This window comes from Watersipora subatra, chromosome 10, assembly GCF_963576615.1.
Source record: "Watersipora subatra chromosome 10, tzWatSuba1.1, whole genome shotgun sequence".
NCBI lineage: Eukaryota > Metazoa > Bryozoa > Gymnolaemata > Cheilostomatida > Watersiporidae > Watersipora > Watersipora subatra.
The window spans coordinates 59,206,892-59,212,891 of NC_088717.1; positions in this window are offsets into that span (position 1 = coordinate 59,206,892).

A 6,000-nucleotide genomic window follows, 5' to 3' on the forward strand; every position below is an offset into this window, starting at 1 on the left:
CGGCAATACAGAAAGTAATCATAGAACCAAAGCTCAGATGTTTGGTGAAACCAAGTGTTAGTATATAGGACAGTTATATGCAAGGCTATGCTACATCAGCTTGTTATAAGCAGTATATATTTCAACAACAGGCATAGTCAAAAGTGCTTCATGGCCTTGACTATAGCCAGCAGCAGCGTTCTCTAGGTTAGACAATAATTCTTCTCCATAGCCACTAGGGTCTTGCTGAAGTATGCAATTAGCCTTTTTAATCGGCTTTGGACTTGAAACCGCACCACCCCAGGTTTGCACTCACAGGCTTTCGTGTCTAAGATATATGGCTGGCTTAGATTTTGGTACTGCATCACGAGCGTGGAGGAGATGTGATCTTGCAGAGTTTCAAAGACAGTTTGCTCCTCCTTTCCCCATACCCATCTTTCACCTTTTTCTGTTAGCTTGAGCAGCAGTCAAGCCGTGGCAGCAAAGCTCGGGATATACTGTTGGCAGTACCCTACTGTACCCACAAAGCCTTGTAACTTCTGGAGCTTTTAAGGGTTGGCGACTTTCGGACTACCTTGGTCTTTTTAGGGTCGGTAGCCATTCCTTCTGCATTGACCAAATAACCCAGGTAATGAACTTGTGATTGGAAAAAGCGCACTTGGTCGGATTTAGCTAAAGTCTGACTTTCTTCAATTGCTGAAACATTTCTAAACAATGCAGATGCGTGTTGAAGCATGTTTTGGCATTTTCCTTGACTTCGTTTTCAAGGTTCAAGTAGTTCAAGCTGATAGAGAGGTTGATGTGCGAACCGGGTCCCCTCCTTCAAAAGGGCCCAGCGCACATTTACCTCGCTTTTACTAAATTTGTTTTGGTAGCACATTTGCAGTTTTGCTAACTAATCGCTTGTTTTTGCTCTGTGCAACTCTTCTCCGCTACCAAGATCAGGTCGTCTAATTGGGTTGGCACTCCTGTCTCTAATGTTTTTCCATTTCGAGCCGCAAAACTCAAGCCAGAGAGGAATGGTTTCTGATCCACTTGATGGTTTGCCACTTCTCTGTACATGCCAACCGTGGTGCTGACTCGAAGCTCTAGAAGTTGATCTGCAAGATTCAGTCATCGTGTGACTACGCTTCCTTTTGGCTTAGGCCAGTTCAAGCTCGTAGCCAGTGGAGAACTTCGTAAGCAACACTCTATCAGCCCTAACGAGCAGTAATTTTGGGAGGTTACTCATCATGGAATAGCCATTTCAGTCCTGGTCAACATCTTTGTCTTTCACCACCTCTACCTTGCTAAGCAACAATTGTTCATGTCTATCTGTACAAGTTAATAGTCGCCTGTTGAGGAAAACCACAGATTGCTGAAACTGCATAGCACACTGGTGGAACACCAGAAATGACATTTCCGAGATGGCATCCTCACTGATGTAGCTCACTACAAAAACTTCTTTAGTTTTTGCATCTAAAAGATGCATCGGCAGCCATACGACTTCATAGAATGGCAGCTGCAATCCATGAGACCGTGGCTGTCACTTTCCTCAAGCAGGGAGAGAGCCTGACAAACTCTTGCTTGCTCAGCAAGTTGGTGGTGAATCCGGTATCAATTAGGAAATACACATACCACTCCTCTAGCTTTCTAGGGAGGAAGTAGCTTGTAAAATAGAGCCAGTCTAGTTCCTGCGCCTTGATCGACTCGGCACCACTTTTGCCTCTAAAGGCAAGAGTCTGTCAAGAGACCTGAGTCTGCCAGGACAGACTTCTAATGTGCCAGCTGACCCGATAAAAGAGCGCTGTCTAAGTTGGCCCTACTGCCTTAAAAGCAGGTTTCCGACCATTTGTCGGCCAGGTTTCTTCAGATCTGGTTCCGAGCGCGTTTTTGACAACAGCCTAGTGTGGCTTGTTCAGGCCCCAGTTGTGTTTTCACAGCCGAGCCTGTTTCCAGATACTCAGGCTCCAGCTTTTTTAAGACCTCATAGTAATTCCAAATAGCTATGGCAGGAGACTTTTACATCATCTCCTTATCTAATGTAAATATGGCAAGAATTCCTTGCCTCCCTTCTTCATTATGAGTAGATATGGCAAAAGGTCACAGTGTTATCTCCCCATTTCAAGTTATGTGACACAAAATCTTTGCGCCACCTTCTTGTTATTTCTCAAAACTTTGCTAGCTGAAGTCCAACTTGGCTCTGTGCATCCAATCGGCTGACTGGAGAAACTTGGTAGTACTCGAACTGTTGGGGACCTTATTGCAACCAGCAATAGGCACTATCATTGCAGCCCTTAGTTGTTTTTCCGGTTCGGTTGCTTCTTTCTAAAGCAGTCCCTACGGACATTTCCCTGTTTTCCACAATCTCAGCACAGAAGAAGTCGCCAGACCTGCTTCGTCAGCTGTGCATCAATAGTGCAAGCTGACTGATAATGTGGTTTCATGCAATCGTGGTCTGTTCTGCTAGCTTCCCTTCCACAGACCAGATGGCTGTTGAGTGACGTTTCCCATACTCAATCTACAGAAACCCAAGGCAGACTCTGACCACATCAGTTAATGTGGATGTCAAAACTGCCAGCAGATGTTGCTGTAGGCCAGGGTTGTTTAGCGTACTACAGAACATTTCTTTTGGCCATTCTAGCTCGATGAGAGGTCCAGTAGGTCGCCAAAGACCACTTAGACCAATTGCTTCACACGAACAGCATGCTTCTGGAGAGTGGCTGTTGTGGCACTCCTCAGGGTACTCAGCTAAAACTGACCCTTCTATCCGATTAACTTACCCACAATTTTCCACCTTTTTCTTCAGGGCCTCTCAGAGATACAGCAGGCTGGCAGCCTAGATCTATTCATTAACTTTGGCTACCTCTTAGAAGCTGATGAAGTATTCTATTTCTCCCAAGCCAAATTAATGTAAGTTAAACTGGTGAGCCAAAGCCCGGGCCCAGGGCACCATTACCATTTTATTCTATGCAATGGCTAGACACTCTGTACCCCTGTCCACGCTCTAAGGACATCTGGTTGCCACCTCTGTGTCTACCCTAATAAGAAGGGTCCATCAGATCTTTGGAGAGGGCCTGCACGTTTGAGGCAGCTAGACTCTTCTCACTCTGGACCGTATCTCGTCTTGAGGTACTTGTTCTCTCTGAGTTTCTCTCTTTACTGCCACTAGGGTAGCCTCGGTTAGTACATCCAGAAGTTTGCTAGTTCTTAAGGAGTCAAGGATCTGAGGTCCCATCACTGCCACCAGTGCAAAATATCCACCGTGACCCTGTGCTTTACTCCAAAAGCAACCAAACCATTTAAGTACAACAGGCAAAGAATACATTTAGCCTGTTACAGTAGTGTCTTGCTTATGATTATGTAATATTGAAGAAGCAGGAGTTAAATATAGACAACAAAGAAATTATTCAGTACTGCTGGTCATCTGCAATAACAAGATTATAACATTTGATGTTTTACACATCAAATCAAAGAAAAATCAGATGTCTACTCCCATAAAGCTTGCGCTTGGTAGCATATACAATTTACAAATATTCGATGAATTTATTATTTTCTGTCTACTTCGCTCTACAGTATTCTATTCTGCGCCAAGCTTTCTGGTTAGCTAAAATGCAAGCGGATTCAACGAGTGAGACATGTTGTAAATACTATGGTGGCTTCAAAATTCCCCAAACACTGCAAATAATTTTCAAGAATTTACCCAGGTGCCAGGTTTTAAACTTTATTTGCAACATCACCTAGTTAGCCTCAAAACAGGAAATATTACATTTGTTTTGGATTAATGATAGTCATGCTCACATTCATTTCAGATTACACGATTTTCACTATGCCCATTTTTTTAAGAAACTGCGTACATATTTGCCTATCTAAACAGCTTTCACAATGCATCAAATCACTGCACAGTTTCCAAAGAGTTATCACATGCCATTTTATCAAAAAATAAAATGAACAAAAGCTATTGATCAAGACAAATCATATTTTTAAAATATTTCATCTAAATAGATGTTGTTCCCATAGACTACTATTATCATACGCTATACTGACATGAGCAATATTGTCAAATATGCTATTTGTAAACATTATGAAAACCACATGTAATATGGAATACAAGTTAATTCTTTAATCAGACTATCTAATTTACAAAGAGTTGAACAGTTACATTTTAAAACAAATATGAAGGGTCTTTCTTATGAAATTTTTTTCAATTTCTCAAGAGAAATTTAGTATTTTGACAATTTATATGTAATTCAACCATGAGCAACTTATACCAGAAGAAAATTATGATAGACAATAGAATTATATCACCCCTAACCATGGAAGGTTTGAAGTCATGTATTTACTGATTTGCTTTAGTTTTTAATTTAAATTGCAATTGGAAAAATCTTGTAAACCCAAAATGCATGATTCTCAAAGTTGATTGTTTGACGATCACACTCACAAAGTTTTTTTTTCTTTTTCATCACATTAGATAGGTCGGTTGATGAGCCGGCTTGCACAGTGAGAACTCTAATAGTGAGTGATTACTTATTGCAAAGTTATTTTCTAGTGCCAATGTTTTTTAAAAAATTTTTTTTTTAACATCCGTTGTTTTGGTATACTTTCAGTGTTGTTAAGAGAATCTCCTGAACCAAGTAGATATTACTATTTTCCACTTATTTTCTGCTAAACCTTAAGCAGCAAGGGTCCAGGTAATCATGATGCAACATCAAACAGCCACAAGATCAATTAGTAGAACAAAGGAAATTATGCAATACGGTTACTTGCAGGCAATAATAAGATTATATGGTTTGCGACTTTTACACAATCTCTCATACAGAGAAGAAATTTTTTCTCTTAAGATATGCACTCCATAACATACAAAATTAAAAAATATTTAATATTTTAATTACAATGCTAATTTTATATGAAGCAGGAGAGGCTGATAATTGTTTATAAAATTCACAATAATAAAAAGTCTGAAGGAATAATACCAATTTGCAAAAATATTTCTGACAATTTAGACACAAAATTAAACAAAAACTTCTGTTGAACACCAATAATGACCAACTGGTAGATCCACTGTTGAAAATTCGCAAAAGCACACTTGCAAAATTGCCAGCAAATCCTTGTTAACTGTTTTTATTACTGTTGACAAAGTTATTATTTTTGCTCTTTTAATTAAGGAAGGTCACAAGCCAAAATTTCTGTTTTGTCTATTTTTAAATTTGTTTAAACACTACACAAGTATTTTTAGAACTTGCATTGTACCAAAATAATTTTAGATATCAATAGCAATAGTGCAATCACTTACTTATTGTTCTATTGTGATCGCTAATTTGAACTAAACATTTTTTTGACAATTACTCTATAGCTGGCCGTTGACTACTTTTGTTGGAAAGTGACCTCTAGTTTTAATGATTGGAAAACTCAATCTCAATTTACTTTGCGTAACTCATAGCCACTCATTTTTATTAATAATTGCTTTGAAAAAAGTCTTGCAGTATAGGTAAACTTTTGGTGCTGTTTGAGATTTTTCTGAGCCAACGTGTTTATCATTGTTGACACTTTGCCTGTCATACATTGAGCATGTCGTGTTCTGCCTAAGATTATGTAATATTGAAGAAGGACCAATTAAACTTAGGGAACAAAGAGACTTATTCAATACTGCAATCAGTAAAATTCAGCACTACTCATGCACAATGACAAGATTATAACATTTTCTGCTTGTACACTAAATCAAAGACAAATAAGATCCTAAACTCTTATAAAGTTTGTGCTCAATAGCATATACACTTTACAAATATTAAATGAACTTAACATTTTCTGTCTACGCCGTTCTATAATATTCTATTCTGTGCGCGGCTTTATGGTTAGCTAAAAACCAAGCAGATTCAGTGAGTGAGACATGTTGTTAATTATATGGTAGCTTGTAAATCTCACAGACACTGCAAATAATTTGTCGAAAATCTACCTAGGCACAAGATTTTAAACTTTATTTGCAACATCACCCGGTTAGCCTCAAACAGCAATTATTATAATGGTTTTGTGTTAATGATAGTT